Here is a 27700-nt window from a genome sequence, read left to right as displayed (position 1 = left end):
ACCGCGGCCGGCGACGCCATCTTAGATTTTGGATACGTCTCATCCTCTCAGAGAAGGCCTTTCCACACCCTTCGCAATTACCTTCAAGTGACGTAAAACACGAAATAATACCGATCATTCCTTTCGTCGCAAACTTTTGGCACTCGTTGATTTGCTTTTCGAACTACAATCGACCGGTCGATTATTATTCTTGAAAAAAATAGCAACGAAATTGACGATGCATATGCGGTAGCGATATTGGTAGCAGGTCCAGCACGATACACCTTAAGCCTATTACAGAGGTTTAGTCACGAAGCGAGTAGACCGAGAATCGATAGCCTATTAATGAAATCGGTTTATTGGCTTTAGACATGCATGTCATTTCTTATCATCTACCTGCTACTCGAGTGAGGCAGGTCTGCTCGTGACTTTAATCCTCAACAACTTCTGTTTGAACGTTGGTTAACAGTAGCCACTCCGCCACTCCACACTCTTGAGATTAATCAAGGTAAGCTCATCTCCGATGCCTGCAACAAAAAGAGAAAAGAAAAGTAGAAATAATTAATAAGCATCCATCCGGAAAGTGAATTACATTCAGTGGGGAACAAAATCAATGGACACTCGCAACGTAAATGATGTACTTCAGACTTCATCAAGCATACTAAGGCTCTTTGGTGGAAATCTGAGAAATCTTTGAAGCGTCGTTAAAAAATTTGAAATATCAGGTTCAGGTGAGACCTTGTTCTTACATAGGTACTTTGCCACTCTAATAAGTCATACGCAAGTACAGGGGGATGCATAAGCCGGCATCGATTATGCGAAGCAGTGTTCAGGAATGAATATCCGATACATCGACAGCAAACTAACTTTGCGTGGAATCAAACAACGCTCGTTATTTTTGAACGACGCGTATCGATCGTATAGTATATACGAATTATTCGCACCAAAGAACAAATGTACAGAATGGCGGATGCATCCTGCCTTGGTAATTGTGCAAATTAATCATACACAGGTTACACACAATTCGTCGAGAAGGTGATTCAAGGTTAATCTACTAGGCGAGGAATCGATTTTTCATATTTCGCGTTCACCATACACCGATCAATCTTTGCGAAAGTGATACGACGAAGAAAAAATATGGAAACAAAAAAAGAACGACATGCGATCTCGCAGTCTCTATAACCGGTAAGCCATGCAGGTGATCTAGAAAGATTGTTCTACAAAAAACCAGCGACGGAAACAGCAGGTTGGATGTTTGTTACGAATCCGTGGATAAAACGATATCCTGCGCAATCTACATGTATCTGATCACCTTTTAAGTGCCGGCCGTATCCAGCGCCAGGTTAACAATTTTCCTGCAATTACATGACCGTAGCGATCAATTCCATCACGTGCAAAGTGAGACTTGTGAACTGGTAATAACAACGGTGGTATATGGGATAGAATACAGAGGCACGTTACTGCAACCGGAGATATCTGAAACGCAAAGAGATAGGTATGCGCGTAGGTACGTATCGGCGTTAAAAGTGTAACGAAACGACTACGACGCGGAGTGGCCATACACCCGGTTATCACCGTCTTGAACACACGGAGCTATCCCACCCACCCAGGGACACCAACACTGTCAGAAGAGCGAACCTGTCAAGGTGTGCGACTCCGGCATGTGCAAATAAACAACGAGGTCCACGTCATGCTTCCTAATTATGCGTTTCAGTAGTTGATCTGTGGTAATGGTGGCGGAGGTTGTGGGTGATATATGACCGATCTAGAGAGGGAACAGCACGGCGCGAGGCGGTGGTATTGGTGCAAGTGCGTGGCGCAAAAGTTTATCCTGTCAAAAAGCCGTAAGTACCGATAGGTGAAATACTCGTAGTCCGGAGCCTCGGGCGGGCGGCGAGGTTCGGAGGCTTTCGCCGTGTTGTTGCTTCCAAGCGGTTGTAAATAGTCGTAGGAGTCTGTAAGTAAATTTCGTAACGCGTGCGGAGTGAAGGTATTAACCGTTGTTTAAATGATAGCCGGCCCCCTTTATCCGAGCTCTTTGATGATGGATTACAATTAATTACATTTCACGATGGTATCTGGTTCGGTGTTGCATTTTCAAACCACCAAAATCTCGGCCAGGCCATCAGCCGCACCGTGTACATTCGTAATCCGACCGATAGAACCGGGAACGGAACCTGGCCGTGCGGACTCCTGCAGGTCGTACGTACACATCTATCAATCTATCACCATTTCTCGGCTCGGCGAGGTAGCGGCATCGGCAACGACAGTTCCTCGACTCGTGTACGAGGCTACCGGGCGCAGGTAGAAGCACCGACCTCGTAGAATTCCACCGTCACTTCTGGTCCACCCTGTGTATCTACGTACGAGCAAGTAGGGTGCTCGTGAAACGATGTGAACTCTGGCCTGCCGCTGACACTGACGAATTAAACACATGCCGTCCGGTTCTCTCTCGAGGCACGGGGAACGCATCCTCCTTTGCGTTATAGGTGCCCATCGTGGACTGAGGATACGCGCATTGCCGGGTACCGGAGGCTCGTGTGAAACCCACCGCCATGTGGCCGTGTCGATCTTTCATTAAGCGGAGTCTGCGGGAGACGCGTTGCCACCTTCTGGTCATTAGTGGACCATCAGGTGGAAAGTTTCACGTTATCCGAACCACGCGTGGGTGGCGTGTATTCCTCCGTATCAATACGCACATGTCCTCGTTCCCCGACGGGGACCAAGCCTCGTATGCCGAGGAGAATTCAATGTCACGGTTACTGCGGGAGCCTCCGTCACGTGAATAACCTCCGCGCAATTCGTGATCGTGATGACGACGATGAAAAAGGTTTCGTACTCGTGGGGCCAATTTCAACTCATCGTGCGGGAACGAAAAAATAAAATCGTCGCCTTCGCCTCCCTGTCAGAACTCGCTTACACTCGCGACAAAATTACTTTCACCCACATATCGACGTCTCGCCAAATGATCGTGCCAATCAAGTTTGAATTTCATTGTCTTACAGGACTGCACAATTCCAACCTGGGTTTCACTTTTTCCCCTCTAATGAAGCGTTACGAAGTTGTACGTATAATCTTCAGCAGTAGGGAACTCTAATTAGGTTTTATTATAATGGTTGTGCAATTCAAGAATAAATAGATTCGATCAAGGTTTTCTCAGTGATAATCATTAGTTATCTTGGGCAACTCAATATTTTTCAACGAGTATAATAAAGTAGTAATAATAATAATAATAATAATTGTAATAAAAATAAATAAAAAAATGGTCAACGACCATTATTATGCGTCTGCAGCCCTCTCAAGATATTTAATAAAAATACGCACATTCGTACAAGGGATAAGGAAAACTGCAGAAAATCTTGCCTGGGTGTAGATAAACATTCTTGACTTTTGATTCAACTTGAATTATTTCTCGTGATATTCACTTCAATAACAGCATGCCTGACACTTTTGGGTCACAAATCTAGGGTCAGAAATAATCGTGCGACGCTGTGACCTGAGAATAGAAGTGTACAAGGATCAGATTTTATTTATACTAATCGAGAAGCGTTGACCTCCTTTGCTTGTCGAATTAATCTTTCCTCCTCTCGACGCTCCCGGTCTCGTTCTCCACCCCCCCCCCCCCCCTTTCTCCCTCTCTGCCACTCTTTCATTTTCTTTCTCTCTCCCGACTACCGATTAACTGAAATCTTTCGCGTGACGTACGTACCGGCGATGGAATTTTCACCGAGTAAATTAATACCCGGATAGCGTGCTCTTCCACTCCGCACGCTATGGAAATATGCACGTACGTATAGTGCGTTTGAAATCTTTGTCATGATCGCCGATGTCCTAGCCCATAGTAATTAGCTGCAACCTTTTGACTCTTGTCGTTAGACGTACCGCGTCTTGCGTATTGTGCCATGCCGGTCCGAACGCCGCGTAGGACTCTCTATCCACCTCGAACTAGCAGCCGAAGCAACTTTCTTACAAATGATTGATTTTCTACTCCCGCGTACAACGAATATGTCAGATCTTTACATGGTTGTTGGGCGGTTGGAACAGTCCTTGTGATCAATGATACGATATTTCTTATTTTCGTCCGAACAGGACAGTAATATTTTCCACACGTGATTCGAGTCCATTCCTGTCGTCGTCGTCGTCGTTTGTCGCGTTGTTCGTACACCAAGGCACAAGTGTCAAATATATTACTCGCAGCGGATGACAGCGATCGAGAAAAGGAAGCGCAGTGATCGCTTCTCATCAATCCCTGAGGCACAAAGGCCATCCTCGCACATTGAGCGCACACTCCGAAGCACTTTGTTCAATTGTCTAGAAATCCTTGGGTGACGCAGTGCATCCGGGCGGTGAATCAGTACATCCTCTGGAGCGAATCTGCGTCGCTGACTGGTAGACCCGGTGATCCGTTCTTGCGATCGGAAGCTGAGTCTTCCGCCCCGGGCGAATCAACCCCTCGGTACGTTGAAGGCCCGCCATTTTTGCGTTGCGCGATCCTTCGTACGCGGAGAGTCGGTGCGTCTGCTTCAACCGCTGGACACCGAACGTCGCCAGTGACTGTTGCAGGTCCTCGTGCAAGCTGCACGTGACCGCCGTGGGACCAGGACTATCGGGGTAGAGATAATGTGGCACGCGACATATTGCCAATTCAACCCCTCGAGCTGCTCCGACCTTTGATTCATCGCTCCCTGCGCCGAACACCACGACGAATTATGATGGGTCTTGTGCCTTTCGACGCATGAGAAAATATTTGCGGGGCTTCGATATCGGGAAACATTTCATTCGGGCATCGTGCCCTCTGCAAACCCGCGGGAACCGGTATAAGCGCAGAGATTTTCAATGGAAGTTACATCAAATGTCCACTTCCTATGATACAGTTTTTTTTCTTTTCATAACCCTTCGAGTTCTTGATTCGTGTATCATTGTTCTTACGACTAGCCGTCAGATGAAAACCGATCAATATTTTGATCCCATCGTTTAACCGGGACCGTTTACCAGGAATTCATACGACTGCGGCGCGTCTTTCCCAGTTCCCAAACTCCGACGTTCAGTCCACTTTGATCTATAGAGTAGACCATTATGCTATACCTGCATGACCTCGGCACCCTCGGGCATTTGGGTATACGTAGAGAATGAATACAGTGGAATCGTATCGCGCCTCCCTTAAACGATGGGCCGGGACCCGCATCGGACCAGGTGTAGTGGGAGTTTAAATTTTATTCCATGTCCAGACGTTGAAGTTGCGGTGGCCGAGAGCCGGAGTGCAGATAGAGATCAAGGTGGCCCGTATTGCTTCATTGAGCCAAATTGGTTGAAATTATTTAATAAAGATGCAGATAATGCAGTCAAGTATTTGGTTAACGAAGTAAAGGTGATTCATGCGGGAGGTAGAATCATGTTTCTCAGAAATTATTCGTAGTCAGGCGTTCTTCACTATTTCGGGAAATCAGGGTAAGATACTCGTGTGCCTTCACAGTTTGTATGTCAAAGCTGGTATTATAGAAACGGTGTACCAATCGCGTTACACTAGAAAGATTTTAATCGTTCACAGAGAAGACTTCCGGGTCTCATGGTTGTAATTTAAACATGAGGATTGTTTTCGATTCGGAATGAATTTTCAAACGGAACGAAAACCGTTTAAAGCACAGTACGAGCAGTGAAACGCGATAAGTGGAACTTGAGGCGAAGTAAATTAACACGTATGGAGTGCTAAGTGCGCTAACGCGGGTCGCCACGTCGGGCTCCCCAAGGACCGAGTTAGGGTTGGGTTTCGCACGGGGTGAACGGAGAGTTGGCTTACACAGGGGGAGTGTAAAGCCTACAGGCGAGTAACCGTACACACGACCCGTACTCGACTATCTCCCATAGCTGGTAGCATATGTGCGCGGTCCATTGTACTATAGAGTTTCACAATAACGAGTAGGTGAAACGCTGCGAGAACCGCGGATGAACGCGTGTGGGAAAGACACACAGGCGGGGCGATCCGAGTACACACAATAAGTGGTTTGACCGTGTGCCAAACATTATTAGTTATAACCGGTCCAAATATTCGCGAGGGAGTCGTTTCGTTGTTCGCAGTCGAAAAGCCGCTGCTGCAGATTTCGTATCTGAACGCGTTCGTCTTCTCACCCGCAGCGCTCTATATCTGCTGCCTTGCAGTTGGCACTGTCAATCTTTACGGGTTACAGTAGTAGGCTCTGCTATCGCCGAACATGCCTTACACCTCGGCTCGAGGTGCAGCACGCAATTCTTAAACGAAAGAAAGAAAGAAAGAAAGTGGGTTGGTGTCTACCTACCGTTAACTTTATACTCCCGCATATATCGCGGAATTACTCAGCTGTAAGTCGCACCGTCGATGGTGTGGCGTTGGCATCACATCCTCCACTGGTGTAGCAGTTATATTCATGTGCAGTTATGGAACTAACTATTTTTTTTTCGCAGAACGAACTCTTGTCTCTATTTCCTATCTATCGGGATTGCCAATATTGCGATTCGCCGTGCTCCGAGCGAACTAACGTTACCAGTTGCAGTAATACTCCTGAAGTGCCGTGTACCGAGCTCGGACGGTATTGCTTCGAATTATCACTACGCGGCACGGTTTTAATTGATGCGATTACGCAAAGTCTTTCAAGGAGAGTATCTGCTGGAATTTCTAGGGATGATTTGTTGGTTCAAAACATGGAACTTTTAGTGGGTAGTTTTATTTCATTGGCCTCTCTTCGCTCTGCTAAAATTAATAACATCAGCTATTTGACGAGCAAAATGTTATGACGAATTAAACCTGTTGTCCATTTTTACTTTCAATATCAATTTTTGTCATTTTCCGTTCAAGTCTCGATGACAGGATTGATTCAATGGTAACCGGGTATATTATTATTTCAAAGCTATACAGGAATACATATAAACTGCGAATCTTAGACAATCTAATCTATCGTGAATTGCGCGAAGAAAAGTCCGGAAAACAGAACTAGGCATCAAAAGTCCCATACTTTTGACCAAAGAAACACGGTGAGAAGTTTCAGCAGAATCCATGATTCAGAGGTCTGATACGCAGGCTCTCGGAAGGTTCTCTTCGCACGATAATATTGTTAAAAATTTTATGGAAAAAGTTTCGAATATAAAAAACGAGGGAACCGAATCTGAACGCCTTACGGATTTCGAGCGGAGAAAAATGGTTGACAAATTTCTCCGGAAAATCAGGGATCTGTGAAGGAACAAAAGGAGGACAGTGTAAGAAAAAGAAACTCGCCGGTTAAACGGAAGGCGGCGAGCCCGGCAGCCCGCGGGTATATCAGAGGATATATTTTTCACGTCGCCGGCGTGCCGTGAGGCCGAAGGTAGGTGCCGACCTAACCTGCCTACCCAGAGACCCTGAAGAGGTGGTCTTTCGGTCTCTCGGATCGGCGGCCGTTGCGGTAAATTGTTCACGGTGACACGTTCGGAGATAAATTTGGACAAACGGATCGGCGACTCGTTTGCGTCCGGGTCGCGCGCTATCTCGGTTTGGCAATTGAATTATCTTCTGCAGGGTACGCGGACGGGTCCAGGCTCGTGTCACCACGTGGCAGCTTATTGCCAGAGATATCTGCAAACAATGGCACTAGCCGGGCTGCAGCCGCCCTCGATAAGCCGCGGGCACCGGCGTTCGTCGAGTTTGCCAAAGTGGGCAGTGATGCCTACGTGTTACCGGGAGTCAGGGGACCCGGAATCGGCGGCGTTATTGCCGAAAGCGTTCTCCGGCTCTGCCATACTTCCCACGATCGACGCTTCTCCGTAGCAAATTTCAGGGCCATCGAGGTTTCGCCCGGCGTGCGCTTCGCTCCGCATTCATCGCTCCTGGAGCTGCCCCGAGGGGTTGGGAGAGGGGCTGGATGAGGGGAGCCCGCAGGAACCTGACACGGCGGGTCGCTAGGTCAAGAGACGCGAGCGTCGAGAGCAAGAACTTTCCTCGCTGATTTCGGAACGAATTTTGAATCAGGAACTCCGAGAAACCGAAGGCCAGATTCTTCGCGATGTCTCCCGGTGGGACCTGCCGAGCTTCCGGGGTCATCCCGGGTCAACGGATTGCCAACTGGGTTTATCTCGTAGCTCGGATAATAAATTTATACACTATTCACCTTTCGTAAGTGATGTTCCTTCTTTTTTTACAATAATAAATGTGGAATGAATTGACGATGGAAAAAAAAATTTAAATTAATAAAGGTGATGTCCGACCCAAACTAAGGATGTTTTACTTGTGAATTTTCAACCCTCGTCTCGATTCTTATCGAAGTGATAAATTTTTACTGACTCGGAATTAGAAATTAGCGGCACCGTAATTGGCTATGTGTAAAGTCAACCTTCAGCCATCTCAATCTATCGGTCAATTAAAGCTCTGGTTTGTAACGAGTTTCGTTGGGTTTAAACCAGAAGACTTTTTCGTTTCGTAATTTTTCATTTTTCACCTGTCTCCCAGAGGCTCAGGTATCCATATGACGAATTTCCTCACAGTTGGGCTTGGGAATGATCGTAACAAACACCGGTGTAATAACGTCGCATATGTATAGTGTAAGGTAGGTATAATATTCACCCCTCGAAAAAAATATCGCGAATGAATAAGTTTATTAGGATCGATTCCCAGCCTGGGTTACAAGTTGTTCTCATGGGTCCTTAGCCGGCTCCGCAGAGAGCGGTAGCATATTGCCGGTGTTGACAAAACCCATGGGGGTCCTGCGGGGTCCCATGCATGCACCCTAGAATACATCCCATCGGGCCCGTATCATTCCACACCCCCGTACCAGGGTGGGAAACCATGACCACCATCTCATTACTGGTTCCCATGGGCCCATCCCGTAGACCCCACATGCATAGCCTCGTTCCGGGATGGTCGTGTGCCTCGGATCTCGACTGGGGTGGAAGCGAATCGTCAGGGGGGCGAATTGCATTATGTAATTGTAATGGGGCACCATTCTCGCTACGCAGTACCACTAGCTACGGGAGGCGGACCTGATTTTGCGTGTGAACGTGATGGGAGCGAGGCTCTTCTGTCAATTACACAATCCTGGGGTGCAGTGCATTCTTTGACGTACGATCCTTTTTTTCCTTCTCTCTTTCATCCTCTCTAACTGCCGTTGATGACCATGGCAAACCGAGTACGCCCAATATGAATTATTACCGACGTTGCCACGCAATCCGTATCGCTGAGATTCGCCCCTAATGATCAACGCGTATTTTGCACACAGTGTAATGAGAAAGACACTGCAGAGATAATAACGTTCGGCAAAATCGAGTTCTCAAAACTAGTTAGACGACGCGAAAGATCCTTTGCTCTTCCCGATGATCCAGACCTAACACCCACTCGACAGTAACGTAACCGATAAGAAGAATTCCGCCTGCAGATACTTTTTCGGACGGACGGACTTATGCCGAACGAGTGGCATAAACGGGGTTTGAATAATAGTGTGTGCATACCAACGCGTGCCCGAGGCAAGTATACAAGTGAGTCACGGGGAGTATGCACTGTCAACGGTTGGACGTGGGTAACTCGATCCTTCATTTTTAATTAGTACAACTTCATTAGGGAGCGATATCGATGACAGTAGCGCCAGTGGGTACAGCATACACAGCCTAGGTTACACGGTTGAACCACGCCTGGGTCCGCGTGATGTCTGGGAGTGTGTGTGTGAGTGTGACAAAGAATCGATACGGGGCACTATTAGCCTAACGCGATTGTACAACGATCTGTTAAACGGACGTTGGAGAGCTAATTAATCTGGTATTATGACCCAGTTGGGCAGCAGTTGTCGGTCGGTCCAGTCTCGAGACTGGCACACAGCAAGACTCGAAAAGTTACTTAGGAGTCTTCTGGTCGGTGTAGAAATGCAGATATTGAATGGAAGTGAATCGGCTTAAACCGATCGCGGTTATCTCACAGTTAGCGAGTGATCATGTAATGGTGGTATGGGTACGCGAATACACGAGATAAACACGACGCGGAATGAGGTGCACGCTCCACTCTCACTATTGCATCTCGGGATCGAAACTATGGAGTTGCAGCAGCGGGTATCGGGCGTAAGGACTGCCGCAATGGTAACAGTCCCCCTAACGAGCTGGATTAATTTATACTCGTTCGTACGTACCGCGTCGGTGTTGTGGCAGAACTGCTTTTCAACGAGTCATAATGGCGCTGCGGTACACCGATCATTTAATACTTGTATACCGTTTCCGGAATATCTCCGGCTTAATTATACGTAATTTAATTTATTTAAACACTCCGCAATTATACCCTGCAAGTAGCTTCTTGGTATTAGATTATCGCATTTGCACGCCGATCTCGCGATTTATCGAAATACGAGACACGAAAAAAAAAATCAATTCCAGCTGAAACGATCTTTGATAAAGTTCGTGCGGATCTACGATTGTCGTTCAATTTCTTTTCTGCGATATCTTTTTACGACAAGTCAATTCTGGTGGCAGTTACGGTTCGCGGCACGGCCGGTGCAGAGACCCTCGAATAATCTCTGCGCACAGCTCCGTGAAACTGAAAGATAACAAGACGAAATAATCACCCGGACCTGAGAAATATTGCGCGCTCGTTTCGCCGCCGAGTCCCTGGTACGTGGGACAATAATTGTTAGTCCGTGATCTACGAGCAGCAACAATGGCCACGCGACAACCACGTGCTGCAAATGACAGTTGACTATCGACACGTGACGCCGAGGAACGACACACTGCATGCTGCACGGTACGCCAATTGGGAATTGTTCGATAAGTGAATCGGTGAATATATTAATTACGGCTGACCTCGTGCGGTAATTTTTTTCTCTCTGTTCTCTCTTTCTTTTTTTTTTATACTCCTTTGAAAATGGCGAACGAGTTTCAAAGCTTATCAGACGGCTTAGCGAGGGTTATTAGAATTTGATTTTTCGTCAAAGTTGATACATCGAATATCGGTTGTTTTATCGAACCCCGTGCTATTATGTAAATTTATTTACAGTTCACTATCTAATTAAACAGCGAGAAATACCATCGCGCGCGGCTGTTGCGTAATACGGTTGTAATTAATGTTTAGAAACGCGTATCGATGTCGTGAAAACATGAAAGATTTCCGTGTAAAACGTTGCCTTGCACCAACACAGACTAGACCGATTCAATTAAAAATTTTTAACTCAAACTTGGCAATTTGTGATAGACGTTTTTTTCCGGACGCGTATATTGGTCTTATCTTAACCGAATCGGTGGCGGCACGTTCGAGCATTGCGGCTACCTGTCTACTTATTACGAAGATAATTGTACGGAGGTAACCGAACGAACCACCGGGGCACAAACTTAATACATTACACCCGGGTAAAAACAAATCGCAAACACGAAGTGGGCAGCGGTTGTAAAATGTAAGGTAGAACGAGAAAAGTGGGAGTGGTTGGTTTAACACGGTCCATTCGTTCAGCGGGGCGCTCCTGCTCCTGCTATTGCAGCCACGCGATACATACGTCGGAGTTACGCGCACGCAATGCATCACGGGTTGCCCGACCCAGACTGGTACTCAGCCATCTCCATCATTTCCGGTATGACGGAAGAACGAGGGACGGAAATCACCCCGATCCTCGTAAGCGCGGGGAGACAGAATTATGGACACGCGGCAGAGACTGAGACTCGTTTTCACGTGTTGTGGAAATTCACGACCAAGTTCCAAAGTCGAGTACAAGAATAGTAAGAAATATTGTACATATAGTCACGTTGCTGTTATTCGATGATTGAAACCTATTTGCTTTCAAGCGGTGAAAAGGAAAAAAATCGAACAAATCAGTAAGATGAGTTAGTTAGCTTTATTGAAACTTGGTTTATTATTATATGGATGGTTGAAAATTGATTAGATCAATAGTTGATCGTAGGGTTTCGTGTCAATGGTTAATCTTGCTTCAATTGCAAAGCTCATTTATATCACTACTTGTTTGTCCGAACGATGGCTTCTTTCCAAAAACATAATAAATCAACATTTGTTGAAGTGATTTACTGATTATACCGGCTTCTGAGAAATGAAAGTTCTTAAAAATGATGCAATAAGAATATGAACACCGACGAAGAATTATCGAGTAAAATTTGTAATATTGCGAAACGGGTCAGATGTAAGGTGTTTACCAATTTCATGGCATAAGAGAAAACGGCGAGTCGCGAGTTGTCCTGATGTTAAATTCTAGACACGTGAATCCGGAGTAAAGTCTGGAGAGAATTATTGGCCGCTGTTCTTATAGCGTCACAAATCTTTCCGTAGCAGGATCCGAGTTGAGCGTATCCCTTGGCAACTAATCTTTGCCGCGTGGTGTAATTACCTCGGAATGAATCATTCCTTGACTTGACCTACCAACGTGTCTCTACTTCAGCACAGTTCACTGCCAGAGCTGTACAGGCTAGGCTAATGCAGGAGGCGCCTACGAACGACAATCCCACTAAATCATGCCCCTGTATTTTCCTCCTCGCCGTTCTAACAACGTTATACGTAAGTTACCTCATTGTCTCTCGTCTGGCACAGCTTGACCGTGCAACGAGTTACGCGTCCATTTCGGCGCCAGCTTCCTACATCCCAGACAAACGGTGACTACGTTGCGTTAGAGAAGCGGTTCAACCAGTGCAGATTAATGGTAACATCACCCGGGTCTTTCGCCGGGGAAGCTAAACTCGCGGTCTGTCATTCAAATTTGCATACAATCGGCTTTATTAATCGTTGCCAAAATAGTCCGAGTTGTACAAATTTCGACTTCAAACACTCTCACTTGCACTTTACAGCTCGTTATGATTTCGGCTGGTTGTACGTACTTAATACCTATACTAGCTTTAAAACCCTCGCTCGCTACAGCTTGCTCGGGGTCGGTTGCCCCTAACAGATTTGAAACGCGACCCACAGCAATTTTAACTCTAATTGAACGACGTTATTGTCATGTATTCCTATGTATACTATGCCAACTACTCACCAATTATAATTTGTTGATCCTAGTCGGTCGGTTTTTTTTCGGAGTCAAAATGTTATCTGAAGCATGCATATTGTTTTGATAGTACAAAACATGGCGTTTTCAATAATCAAACTTGTACACTTGAAAATTAGTCCTGAAAGTCAAAAGTCACCAGGTCAAAGACCCGAATAGCCAGAACTACGGAGTGCTTGTCCTGGAAGTCGAGTTCCACCAGGTAGCGGACCTGGGGAGCGCAGAAACTATGGAGTGCTTGTCCTGGAAAGTCGAGTTGCACCAGGAAGCGGACCCGGAGTGCAGGATCCACGGAGATAGAGAACCCGGTACTCGAAATCTGCGGAGCGCGTTTCTCACACGTCCGCTCTACTGCGCAGTTGTTTCCAGACTGAGGAATTCGGTTAGCTGATTTTCGGTTAGCAAGAGAAAAAAAATTTTGGGTGACGTCACTTATTGATCATCCGAACATCCAAACTTTGGTTTCGAACTTTAATACTATGTATGATTGTCCTAGTTAGTACGATTTCAGTTTTACGTATCTCCACACGTTATTTCATATGATGCTTAGAAAATATCGTTTCAATGCATTACTGCCAAATGTAGGCAAAATAAAATAAGTAAAGACACCTAACAGTTATGATAACATACGTCAAAAGTATTGCAACGTGTCGTATGCCTGCATGTATATAGGATAAGCAAGGACGTAATCGAACGTTCGAAAAATAAGAAAGTAGAAAAAGTGATAAAACTGTCGTTACGTTCTAAGTAATGAACAAATAATGGTAAAAGTACGTCTAATTTTCCCGCAATACAATTTCTGTTCCACTCACGAATATATCAAAGTGAATAGCAGCATGCAAACATTTATTTTATCATAACCTTGTACGTGAATGTTATCTGCACTACATATTACAGTACTTTTATCTCTATTTCAGAGTTAGCTCCGCCTCATGTTATGACCGGATAATTTTTGAACAGCGAAATTAGACGAAAAGCATTGCAGGCTGAGAGTTCTTAAAAGTCGAGTATCACTATTCTGCTTTGATCAAAATTCAAAAGTCGCGGGTGCCTAGGTGGCCAGGGTTATTCGTTCCACACTGACTGAACAAAGGCGCTTCGATACACTTTGCGGTATTCAACACTGATGACATACGATGCCTGCCTCATCCCTTTTCATCGTTCTATTACACGTATATGACAATATTTCGACGAATCTCAGTAACCGGAGTTCATTATTGTTGTCCCTTTATTTGCCAGCTCAAGCTGTTTTTACCTGCTCACGTCAGTCCGTCGGCTAATCAGTAATCTCGTCTACGGTTAACGAGCTGCGTCATAGCGCGTCGTATAACGCGTAGGTAATTCTGTCAGGCACAAATGCATGTAAGCATTCACACCGACATACTGACCTGTCAAGTAAGGATCCACCAGAATATTACAGGCAAGTTGGAATATGGTTGGTTGATGACTTCGTTTCTAATTGCTTTATAAACCTTTTTACTATGTTTCTACGTCACGTATTACAAAAAGGGACATTCAAATCTACGCAAAACTGAATGCCCACGTACAGTATTACGTAGTATTACAGAGTATTTGATCGGACGTCTCCAATGAATTGAAATGGTATAAAAAAAACTTGACGATACAAGTTCAGTCACTGTAGAAGTAGGGACAACGTTGATCCCTGCAGATCAGTGCTTTATCTTTACTTCCCCTCTATCGCCTTGTCGATAGTCGTGTAATTAAACAAGTTTGCAAAACGGTAGACGAATCGGTTGGACCTTTGTTTTTATCTGGGAATTTTTATAATATTCGCAATCATACACATTTTTTAAACTGCAAATATTCCACTCTATTCGTATCACAATTGTACGAGATAACAATATATCCCGAAAAAGCACCTCTGGTGCACCACATTTAACGTACTTGGCGAAAGGTTTTTGCACCAGAGGTGCTTTTTCGAGGGATAGAATTGTACGGATAAACGTGACTGAGTCAGTGCACAAAGACTCCGAACGTATCCACGTACACACGCCAGTGGTGAGCAAGAGAGAAGGAGAAAAAGAGCAAGAAGGCGAGAAGATCTCGCGTGGTAGTCAATGTAGGAGTCGACGGTAGGGATGCTATTTGTCGAGATCCTGTCTAGATGGGCATACTGAGTTATTGTACCGAGTTCAAACCAGCTGAAAATCGCTCTTCGCGATTTAGCCGTGATACGTGAAACAGAGTTTGCTCTGCACGGGCACGAATTCCTATCGATTTCTTATTCGAAATTCGATTTAAAACCAACGTCAGACGCCGACGAACTCTTCATATTCCCGTGCACGATGTGACGTTCCGCTGTGATGCTGATATCAAAGTTTTCGATAGACTTGAAACACTGTAGATCGAAGATTGACCCCCTACTAATAATTGTTCTCCTTTGTTTTGCGATATCGCCAGTTGCTCCCGACGCGTGCCTCCACGAGACGTTAGATTAGACTAATTGTGAGGCACACTTTGGCGCAGTGAAAGAGGGCGAGAGTTCCCGACTGCTGGAACGGGTGCCCCGGTTGTCTGGTGTAACTGGCGCCAGTGTCCGATCGGGCGGGAAACTGATAATTTACTGTGCGCAGACCTGAATGGCGATATATACGCATGTACATACAATAACATAACCGGTCCAAGTCTGCTGGAGTGCAGCCATTGTGCTCAAGACAGCCCTAAGAATCCGTTGACAGCTGTTTCTCAATCTCAACCTATATGCAATACCATTATCAGGAGCTTGCGGCAAAAGGCCGCCTCGTCTTGCCGCGAGAAATCAACAATTTTTCTCCACCGCGTAGCGTTTGCATTCTCGCGATTAATTAAAGGAGTTATCTTGAGCGAAGAGGAAGAGCAAAATTTGCAACGCGATCATTTGCTTCCAAGTATGCAACGCGATCGTTTCGTTCTAGGCATGAGACGCGTGCTGATACCGCAAGCTCGTAAAATGTGACCCAATTTCTAAGCCTTATTATCGTCATGCCTTACGCACTTCTGCCACCTGCGTGAACGTGGTTTTAATTGACGAGCTGCCTGCAACGGTGCAATTAATCTGACGAGAGAAAATTTATGTCCCAGGTCGGACAGATTCTTGCGCCTTGCACACCGCGTCTCCTTGAATTGTACCTGCTTCCGTTTTTCTTACACAAAGATGCAAAATGCTAGCAAGAAAAATCCATTTTCAAATGAATTCTAAAATCAAAATATTGGCATTTCTAATACATTATTTGAATTACAACCGAAGATCAACTATCGAGAATATGAATTTGCCTCGTGGATGCAAGACTAATTTTTCCAGCTATAATTTCGTGGTAAAATAAGACACATTTCTGCAGAGCTTATACAATCAGAGTATTTTTCATCCCCTAGACTCTGAATTCCATAAAGTTCCCTACGAGATTTTCAAACAGCCTCTTTTCCTACCGTTTCGATTTCGCTACTCTTGTCTTTTTTCGTTCTACAACCATATACCTGTGTAATACCGAGCCTTCGTGACTATGGAGCGTGATATAGTAGGCGGGTCATACTCACACAGCCGAACGTTGGTATATCACGTCGCGGTTAAGAATCGAGCAACGGTACCCGATTACTGATATCACGTAATTTATTACTCTATATTCGCAAAACGCGCAACGGGCAAGGCCCTCGTAAATACTTCTACCTCTGACTCAGCCGATTATTTTCTCTATTTGATTTAATTGTTTTTTTTTTTTTTCTTTTTTACCATTTTTTCTTTGTTGCTTATTTTCTAACATGTATACTACTTTTATCTACTTTTTTTATCCCCTTTTTTCTCGTCCGCGGCGATGAACGTTCATAGATGCTTGTTCGCGATCGTTCGACCGATCCGCTCGATGGCCAATCTCAAAAGATCCGGTATATCGATGTCCGGAAACAAGTTTGCGCGTTCATTTATCAAAATCCCAGCATACAATGTGAGTAAAAAAAAAAAAAACACAACTACAACAAAAAATAAAGACTAATGAAAAAGAGACGTGAATGAAGTCGTTCTCAACCAGACACGAAAAAAAAAAGAACAGAAAAGGTAAAAAAGATCCGTTAATTTTTTCCCCATTCTCATTGTTCCTCTGCGGCAAAACAACAAGTTCATTGCACGTACGATCCCGCAGGGTTTGAAATCGATATCGCCAACGGGCAGAGATTGGGTCAGCTGGGTAGTTCGGAACTTCGTCGATAGCCGATGAATTAAAATGGAAGTAAAATAAGGCGTGCAACGTGTGTGTGTGTGTGTGTGTGTGTGTACGTTCGTGTGTAGCTACAACCGGGTGGTTTCAGGGCCCGGCGGTAGCTGCAGGAGCCGAGTAACTTATGGCAGCCGATCGTATGTACGTCAGTGTGCAGGACCGCCGGGCGGTTAACGAAGTGGGTTTAGTATCTAATTGTTTTGTTCTGTTCGACCGGTAACGTGCCATTACTGGTTCGACATTGTAAAACACTTCCCATTGATAGGCCTTTAGCCCGATGACTGCAAGCCGTCGCAGTAGGCCTATTGTTCGCCTCGGCTGACCCAGCCGCTGAATTTATATCGCAATTAATATCGTCCGTTGCACGCCGTTCGATTCGCGCGCTTCCGCCCCGCGAGCTTGGGTTTCGTTTTCGGTCCAAGAAAAAAGGGATGGAGAACCGGGCGCGAGGAGGTTTCCCCCCAAGATCTCTGCTGAATTTTAAATAATAAAAAGAACGGCGATATTTTGTTTTTTGCCTTTTTCTTCCGCCAAACAGATTTACCGATAACCCCGCGCAACCTCTGCGCTCTTGTCGCGTTATTGGGCAAGAGTTTAAAATGTCACGAGCCTGCAAAGCGCGCACGCGCCGTCTCCGCGTGCCGGCAAAAGAGTTGACAGTTACCGGACCTGCGCGACATTAACAAACGATCATCGCCGAGGGCGACAGGTACGAGTCGCGCCATCTTGCGCGCACCGGCGACCGCCAAGAGTCGCGTAATTGCTGGTAAGTAGTCCGTAATAATCGGCAACAATTGATCCAAGCATAAAAAATTCTCGACGTATATTTTTTTTATCCATTTTCAAAACCCGTTCCCGCTCACCCTGCATTCTCACCATACCACGCACCGATCCGGTGGAGAAATGTCTGATGTTGCACGTTCGAGTCGCGGTTAAAAAATACGGAGGCGAAAGCGCGGAAGTGCCGCGGTGATCTAAAACGCAATCGCAGCCTCGGCATCCAGGCTTTATTGTTTAACGATCGTCCCTCGCACGTAGAGGAGTTTGTCCATACGCGCGCAATAATTAGCGAGGTGTTACGAAGCACCTCTACGTGTAACCGCACTCTCGTGAACAGCGCTGCCCGAGTCTAGGAGCCGTTTGCAAGCACGCGGGTGGGTGCAGACAGGATGGCCTGAATCCACCGCGCGCAGCGGCGACGCCTCCGTTATTAATTATAATAATTAGATAGGTGGGCACCGACTGGCCCGCGGCCATTTCTGTGCTTTGCGGATCGTGCCGAGCACCGCTTCGACCCCCCGGGTCCAGTTCGCGCCTTGGGAGTACGGAGAATGTTGCTGTAGGTACAAGGCACGCTGGTTGTCGTTACGATTTTTTAAAGAAATATGTATAGAGGAATTTTCAGCTCTCACCTCTCGGCGCTGTCGTTCAGGCCTTCGGGACCTGCGTTCACCTGTTGAAGGAAGCCAGTCCGTGGAAGCGGCTCCTCGCGTTGGAGATCGGCGAGTGTGGTCCACGGAAGCGGCGCCTGGACGAGCTCTCTAATCGAAGAGTCTATTGTGGTCAGGCTGGGAAATCGGCTTCTACGAAGCGAGACGGGAACGCACTGAAGCTGTGGACAAAGTTCAGAAGCGATTTTGAAACGGACGGAAAGTTCGGAAGATGGCGATCAGCAAGCGAAAGAAAACGAGCGTTGGATCGTTTCGGCTTGAAGCCTTCTCCAGTCACTTGAGAGCCGTTATTGACGGTATGTTATAGCCGAATCGACGAAGCCACTCTTCGAAGAGTCGATCACGACAGCTGTCGATTCATCGAAGGGGATCACCGATACATATGGTACTCCGGGAAGTCGATTTATTAGGCCATCATAGTCATCGACAATTACGTCAATTATGATTTATGATTGATTAAATCGATTTCAAGCTGAAGATTGGACCTACGTATCGCGAAGTTACGGAGGAGCAGCTATTACAATAAACTGTAGGTCGATCGAAGAAACCAGTAAACTGTTATTGCACAGTACAACGAGTCGATAAGCTCGAGCTTACACACATAATGCCTTAGTCGGTACATTACACCACGATGTAGAGACGAATGCTTCTTCAGCTGGAGATCGGAGAGAAAGATGACGGGATATTCGTACCGAAAATCGAAAATCTAGCGAGTCTCTTCGTTCCTTGTGACAAAGGATGAGTAGCAAACAAGGCGGTACGAAGCGGTTGGCGAACTGTACGAGTATAAATGCCTCGGTACCAACCTGCCGATGAGGTTCATCGACACGTCTGGCGATAAGTCGAGAAACAACCTTGCCCGGTTCTTTCGGAGGAAAGTTGCTGCAGTGGCGACTAACGAATCCAATAAATTAAGCCAAGGGACGGACATTAACGTATTTCATACGCGTACCTTATACAGAGATAAAATTTCATCGCAATGGCTTGTAGATACTGGCAATAAGGTGTAATCTCAGGTGGAGAATAGCTGCGCGGTGCGTATTATAACAGCCGGTTTGTGCAGCATGGGTACCTACGTACGTACGTAAGTGTGTCCGCATCGCGCCGCCGCGTTACATCTGTACGTATAAACGCGCCCAGGTTCTACAAGTGCGAGTTCAGTCGGCGGCGCATGGATATGCAACTGGTAAGTTACGAGTTACGATGCGACGCAGATCCCCGCAGCCAAGTACTAATGGGACTAGTCCTAGCCGCCTAGCTCTGCGGTGACCGCATACTCCAGACTCAGGAGTCATGCAGAGCCGACCGTAAGCCACGGCCATAGCTTTATTATACCGCGACTTCTTCGCCGCTTCTTACATTCAAAAATTGGGGCGTCGGCCGGCTAGGCGCACCCTTGAGCCCAAGGCGAAATACTGCGCCTTATTGCTATACGCGGACGCGAATTCATGATTATTCCTCGCCTTTGTAATTGCAATTTATTTGGCAAGCAAGAAATCTCTCTAATCCAATGATGAACGCGGATTGAAATTGCAACAGTTTTCCGATTAGCGAGAACATCAACAAAATTCATTTACAGAATACCATTTCCGCTATTCGGGATCGTTTTTTTTTTCCCTCAAACGGTGAATTTTACTTTGTGCATAAAAATAATTACTGTTTACCAAAAATGACGCTTGTAAAATAGATTGTATAAAGACCGATCTCGTTCCGGATAATAACGTGCTGTGATTGTTCTTCGATCGTGTAACGATTCAAGTAATGGGCAAATCTTACGGTCGTGTGCAACAACTCGAAGTACCCGTAAAAAAAAATTCATACAACCGAAACGTTTGCCGCCTTGAACACCGTGATTCTCGGTCTGCGGTTACGGTTTTCACTTAAAAAAAAAAAAAAAAAAAAAAAAAAACTGCACGATCCGCCTGGCAATTGGCCACATACTTACAATTAATATTCACATTTTGTGGGGCGTTAATGGAGCCATGATTACAGCCTTAGCCCAGACTAGTGGCGTGCGCGGTGATTATTCTAAACGACTTTAAACCAAGCGCGCTGGTTGAGATATCGAAGAAGGTCAGAGGCGTCGCGAGGGTCCAACGACGTCGGGCTTCGTGCGGGCGGAACGACGCTCTTCGCCGCCGCCGCCGCGGCAATCGCTTCAGAATTATCGCTTCCAGGGTCATCCGTCGTTCCACAACCGGCGCTTGCGGGGGTCGTAACTTATTCTCACCGAGGTAAACCTGCGCCGCGTGTACGTCAACGATACCCGATGCACCTTGTGTCCGTCGGCCATTAATGCTGTAATTCGGTTAATCGAGCCTGAAACGTGTTAGATTCTCTCTTCTTGTCTCGGAGTATCCTCTTTCTATCTCCACCAATTTACAGGTAATAGATCGTATTCGGTATAATTTTATGGATCGAAAGTTACGATCAAAAAATAACAGATATACGTCCCACGAGTGGACCATTTTATTACCGAAGATATGATCGATGTTGAAATCCTGTAACGCGTTACTTTTCGCGATAAAATATGGTAACGAGTCCGATGAGACATATTATTTTATTTTGATCCCTATACGGCAAATACACAGAAATTACAACACGGAAGTTTAGTCCTTGCGGAATTTTGTTCAAGTAGAATCATTATTCGAAATAACCTATGGATTCTCTAATTTATGGGTTCTAAGGAAAAGGTGGATACAAATCCCGGTTTTATTACAGTCTTCTATCTTCGCCAAAGACGAAATTGTCTACGGGCCGGGACATTCTTCATTCTTAAGTATCGATTACGAAGATTTCCATAAAAATAACCTCCGTTAAAAGAACTCGCCAGCGATCAGTAATTGACACGGAAGGTGCCGTGTGCACGCGTGTCGCGGCGACACCGAGACACGGTCGTACATAAATATGAAGAATGTATTTCAGGCTTATATAGTATAATATAACTCGGGGATTAATCCCTTCCGCAAACTGCAAACCGCGTGTGAGCCGGTAATCCGTATTAAATTGACAATTTACCCAACTGAATCGTCGACGTTGGTTCACCCTCCCGCCTGCAATTACTCAACCGCTACGACGCCCGTGTAATAATTCCCCATACCAGCCCTGTTCACCATGCAGCGTTACGTGCATACATACTACAGCCACGAATACAGCGCGGCAAGTTGCAACCTTATACCTACTGTGCACGTCTGCAAGTTTCGCGCACGACCGAACTGACCGAGCGATAAGTCCCCGGTAGTGACGTCACTCCGTCGCCGCGCCGCGCCAACTTCACCTATGCGCCGGCTAGTGGACCCAGTTTGGGCCCACCCCGTGAGTGACGGACGGGGCCCGCTTCCCGGACGGATCGGATGACGACGCGAGGGGCCATAAAGCGAGACGAGACGTGTCTGGTGAATTTTTAAGGCCTGTTGCGGAGCGCGGTAATGTCCTGGGAAAATATTGGCCGAGGTACGAACGGTTTGCCTTATCGAACAATGCGGTGCTGCCGGGAGAGACGCCGCTGGGCGAATCGATGCACGACACTCGAGGTGCCGATGCCGAGAAATGCATCGAGGAGAGCGGCCGCCGAGAGTGCGAGTTGGCGGGTTAACCTGACCCGTAGGTACGTGTAAACCTGCTGGACGTTATCTAACTCCTTTCGAGTAATAGAGACAAATAGTGAATTCAGGTACGCGATTGCGCCAGGCCTCTATTCTTGGACCGGTAGAAGGAAAAGCCTCTCCCGCTGCTGCGTGAGTGATAAGCCGTGAAAATATCGCCGCGAGCTTTCTGCTGCGGACGATTGCCGTTTTACAAACGTCACACCTGAGCTTTTTATTCCCGCAGTTATCCCGACTCGTATCGCGGATCCTCCGCGTTTCCATTGTCTCTCCGTGTAACTCTCTCGACTTCGACTTATGTCTTCTCCTCTTATCGGCAGCCCGCTTCTGCACGCCAGCCTCTCATTGTCGCTGGACCAGCTATCGCCTGGTCTCTCCGTTTCTATGGAGTAGCAAATTATTAGATCCAAGGGTACCCACACAGCTCCGACAGTCACTGCGTGTTTCTTACGCCCTGCATTATTGCAATCCAACGACAGACTACCGGTAACGATCATCGGCTCCGAGACTCGTCGGTGACGCCGCTGTGCTATCTGATGGCGGACAGAAGTTTATGGTTACTTGAAAAAGAGTAAAATCAAGAGAAGCCGGCCCATGAAAATTTAAAACGACTGTGTACGACTTAAACTTTTCAAGCACACACGCCAATTAACCATCTCTGCAATCAGCGGCTTATTGTCCGTGGATGAAAAAATATCTGTACGCGAATTAAAATTTGAGTACCTTCGCGCGATGCGTAAATCGAAAAGTTATGACTCAGTGTCCACCGCGTGCTTAGATGAGCAACTAGGTGGGTGGGTTTGAGTGAAATTGCTGTCGACAACCGCGTGGCGTGGCAGAAAGTCCGAGGTGCGCGTATCGTGTGTAAGCAGCGAGTGCACATCGCCCCGTGCGATGGTTTCTCAACGTGAAGTAGATTTTCGCGTGGAACCGACGCAATTTGAACGAAAGGCCTCTCGAGGATCAGCCGTGTACCTATCGCGAAAGACGGGCAGTCGCGTCTAATATAAATAAATACACGCATTCCAATGAGGTAGCTTGAATGAACGAGGAGCAGGATCGGTGCTGCCGAAGCATTGCCGTGTGTCGTCGTCCGATGTAAAACAACAGAGCACAAGAGAGTCCCTCTGTGGCAGTGGCCCATTTTTGACCATGTTACAAGACCATTATTACCAGGGACATTACCATAACACGTGGATGTTATTCAAATAAGTAGCTCCGAGAGAGACGTACTTTCGACTCTAGTCTCCGCTGACGGGTATAATGCGAACTTCGCCAAGGAGATGAGCGACCACCGCGTGTCCCGGGATCCTGCAATTGATACCGCGTTCGCATTCGCGAGCAGAATATCCATCTCCCGAGTCGCGTAATGGCGAAAATTCGACTCCTGATAGCTGCCCGCCAGGTCGGTCGACCATTAGGCCTTTTCCAGACCTTTCCGGGACCTGGTTGAGGCGAGGAGAGCGGGGAACGCGCGTGTTCACAATCTAGCATCTCCGACGGCGCGGTCGGTGCCGGCCGTGTATTATATGCCCGGCTATTCTAACTCGGGTATAAACGTGCGACGGTGGCGGGGGCGGGGGCCTACGATGTCCACCAGGAGGCAGCGATATATCTTCGGGCCCCGAGGAAACTTGGAGGACACAGAACGGCGACGCGCGTACCTCACCTCACCGTCGAACTAACAACTACTTTATTTTTAGGAGCGTAAGCCGGCTATTCGAAGCTGCAGGTACAGTTAAACACACGATCCGAGCTGCCTCGCGGTTCCGGCGGGTGTCGGATACTTGAGGAATTTCATTCTCAAGTTTAGGAATTTCAAAGACATACAAGCTACCTTACGCCACGCGGACGGTTGAGGAGTATAAAATTCACAGGGTCCGTGTACGTGTGGTCGATTTGTCACTTTCAAACTAGTTTCACATGTCAGCGTACAAACGATCAAATGTTATTCGACAATGGGTAGACACGTGCGAAACATTTTAGCGACATGATCCGCAAGCTGCAACGTAGATATAAGGCATGTACATAAGTTCGGGGATTAGAATTAGTCAAGCGTATATGTACGACAGATTTAAATGTCATTCGAAAGAAAGCGGCGGTGATTGTTAATCCTTGGTGAAGAATTTCTTGAATATATGGAAGTCGTGGGTGGATACGAATCTTCACTTTTTTACGTTATCGCGTGGGTGGGACTCTGTCATTCTCGTGTATTGCACGAGGATACACGTCTACTTCAGAAGCGCCGCGATGGCACGAGAAATGGTCAAATTCCTGAATCTCAACACCGTTTCAAAAATTCGTTCGAAAGCTTGAAATGAGAACTCTGTTTCACGAAACTTTGGGTGCAGCACCTCTGATCGCAGGTCGAATGAAGACTGAAGGAAACCAGCAATTTTTGCACACCGAATCGAAAGACCTGAAGCCGAGCTTGCGCCTGGATTAATTTGATGCTGGGTACTCGTCTCATTGTCTTCGAAGCAAAGCTCGGCAATTAACGCAGTACCCTTTATCTGCGATACGGCAGCAGAGTAGAAAGTCAACGGGCACGCGCTGGTTCTGCTATATACGAGTATAAATGTACATATGTATACAAGTATAGTCTAATGCACGCTACTAAAATATGAAAAATTCCGACAATACGTGTTATATACCAGCAGCGGAGTGTGCGTGCGTCCGTCTGACGCGGTGACCGGGTTCGCGCAAATCAAAAGATTGCATCTCTCCGAGGCTGAGCCAACTGTTGCTCCAGCCGAACCTACTTCGGCGCAAGTATAATCCGTCTAGAGTGTAAGCAGGTATTTGCACATATGCAGCACGTGCATTAAAGGCATGAACGTAGGTACGTAAACGAGTGCGACACACGAAGCCCCGTTATTATTGTTGCCCGTTATCACCGTGCTTTTTTCCTCTTTTTGTTATCACCGTCATTATTGTTATCATTGTTATTACTGTTATTGTTTTGTCAACCGTAACGTTGCTTGGGAGCTTGTAAGCCTCGCCGCATTGGTGTATAGATCGTAGCCAACGTATATCGCGGTGCTCGGCTATAATACGTCCCGGGGGTCAAGACGGAGAAATTGCTGCACTCTTGGTATACCTACGGTATGTTATTTCGTGCCGGAGTGCAATATGCGCGCGAATGGATTCGTCGCGTGCGCAGGTAGTGTACGTTTTAAACTGCGTTGACAGCAACGCGGACTGATTAGAGACTGCCGGCCGCGTTAGCCGCGTATTATACACAGCGCAGGTATGCGACTTTTAACGGTATTATATCTTATATTATTCATATCATTTCGGCGTTGAATTTCACTCGCGCATATTGCGTTACAGCGCTGCTCCCCGTATCCTAAGCCCGGGCACACGGATGGTTATTTTTATCGAAGACACTGCAAAATCCAAAGATTCAACGATAAGCTGCTTACAGCGGCTTATTTATATTATTATACCTACGTAGGTATTATACGTACCGTACACGTGTTATAAACTATTCGTCTCTATACGCATACCTCTGTCTCGGATTTTCGGAGCAACATTTCACACAAGATTGTGAAGCAATAAAACTTCGGCCCGATCAGCCTACGAAACTAGTTTTTACAGTCAGCTTTTTATTCAAGGAAATAGCCGGTCACAGTCCGAAAAATTCCATTAGCAAAAATTACTCAAACGATAATTCGACGATCGTATTTCTTACTCTACAAGTTCTCGGGTATTTAAAAAATGAACGACAACTTTTATTCAAATCGTGTTTAAGCCCTCGAGATTCACTTTTGCCTGCATAGACTGCCTTGTGGTAACAAGGGAAAATAATAAACTTTCCTTTAGACACTTGTAAATTCGATAGATTAGAACGGAACACCATATGCAGGTGATTAATTTATTATTTAATTACATCAAGACTCGTTATAGTCATACACGCTGTATAAGGATGATCCGCGGTGTTTGGTCCGTTGTTTCACAAAGGCGCCGCGCCGATAGATCGATATAAATCGATTTACGAACGCCGAGGATCATTATGACAATGATGGTTCGTGCTCAGAATTTAATTGAACCCTATCCGTGATTGTCTCGGTATACCGGATTAGGCAACGTCGAACAATCCACCATTATTAGGTGTATTTAACATCACACCAAGTACTTTTTCACTCCGCTTGTATAATTTGGCAAAACACGTTCGTCTACTTTATTCCTTTATTCAGCTACCGCGCAATATTTACAATGAGATGCTCGTATCGAAACAAGCATTTTGTTTTCGCCTAAAGACCGAAACAACACCCTCGGTACTTTCAAGTGAGGCGGGTCGCCTGTGAACAGGAGTTGACTTGCAAATAGAGGGTCAAATATTTTTAACGAATATCAGAAATTACCATTGCTTCCGTTTACGCAAAAATTTATTCTTGAAATATTTATGGTGCAGTGCAATGTAGGAAAAAAATATTTCTTTTGTTGTAGACATTGTATATTTTGAGTTCATTTCTTTGAGAGATCGAACTTCGATACTTGTTATTTCAATTTCAAGTCTGTACATCACAGTTGAACCCCGGTCAAGTTTACCTGCAGATTATTTCCAGAAAATCCTATCAACCAAATGAGCGGAAGCCTGAATATAGATGATCTGACCCAAGAATATATTCCCGAAAACAGAAATTGACGAGATAAAATCAAACACTAGGGGAAGCTTGGTAAATCATTCGATACTGTAAATAAATAGATGTGGAGAAAACGCATCATTCTCGTATGGGATTCAATCTTGTACGAGGAACGTGTACGACATAACGACATCGGTATTTCAGTATAATATAAACGACGACAGCAATGAGGTACCCGGAAAGAAATGAAATAATTAATCTGGTCGATTAATTAGACCGTCTACAATTTACATTCCTATCCGCAGTAGGTAAACGTGCGTCGTAAGGCAATGCGGGCTGTTGGTTGCATCTCCGATTATTTATAGATTGTACAACATATTAATAGAGACTTGGCTCTACGTGACGACGATTATTAATTTCCAATATCAACGCGATCATTCGTACGCCGTGCACCGTGCACGGCTCGTATAAAATTCTCCCCCCACGCGATAGGTCGGACAGGTAAATGTGCACCGGGCATACGTATAACAGCTGTAACAAATATCATCTCGACGCATCGCAAAGAGGCTGCACGCTCGCCGAGCTCGACGGATACATACCCGTACTTTATACCTGTGCCTGTATTCACTCGTGTGGGGGAGTCGATGGCGGTCAATGCCACGCAATGCGGAGACAAGCCCGATAACGGCCAGGAGCAGCGACTCCACGGAGGCACCTTCCTTATACATACCTGATTGCGAGCTGCGTGTGGAACGCTGGGTGCTCCGTTCGCCGTCCGTATGGGTGGAGGAGCGTGCTTCGGCAAACGGCATCTGAACTCGTCTCGAGCTCGGCCTGGTCTTCGAACGACTTCATACGTGCGGAGCGAGAGCTTCGTGCGCCAGCCGTCCGAATCCCCTTTCTCGCGCGATT

The 27700-nt window shown here is 46.2% G+C and overlaps 1 long non-coding RNA gene across 1 annotated transcript; it reads right to left on the bottom strand.

Annotated features, from left to right (window-relative positions):
• Nucleotides 1–319: 319 nt before the first annotated feature.
• LOC124292836 lies at nucleotides 320–27700 on the bottom strand. The gene is made up of 3 exons (XR_006902772.1): nucleotides 27519–27700; nucleotides 18556–18755; nucleotides 320–506 (listed from the first exon to the last, which is right to left on the bottom strand). It is a non-coding gene; the product is annotated as an uncharacterized LOC124292836 (long non-coding RNA).

This window comes from Neodiprion lecontei, chromosome 2, assembly GCF_021901455.1.
Source record: "Neodiprion lecontei isolate iyNeoLeco1 chromosome 2, iyNeoLeco1.1, whole genome shotgun sequence".
Classification (NCBI taxonomy): Eukaryota; Metazoa; Arthropoda; class Insecta; order Hymenoptera; family Diprionidae; genus Neodiprion; species Neodiprion lecontei.
The sequence above is the reverse complement of the archived record's forward strand: the minus strand, read 5'-3'. Positions and strand labels throughout refer to the sequence as shown.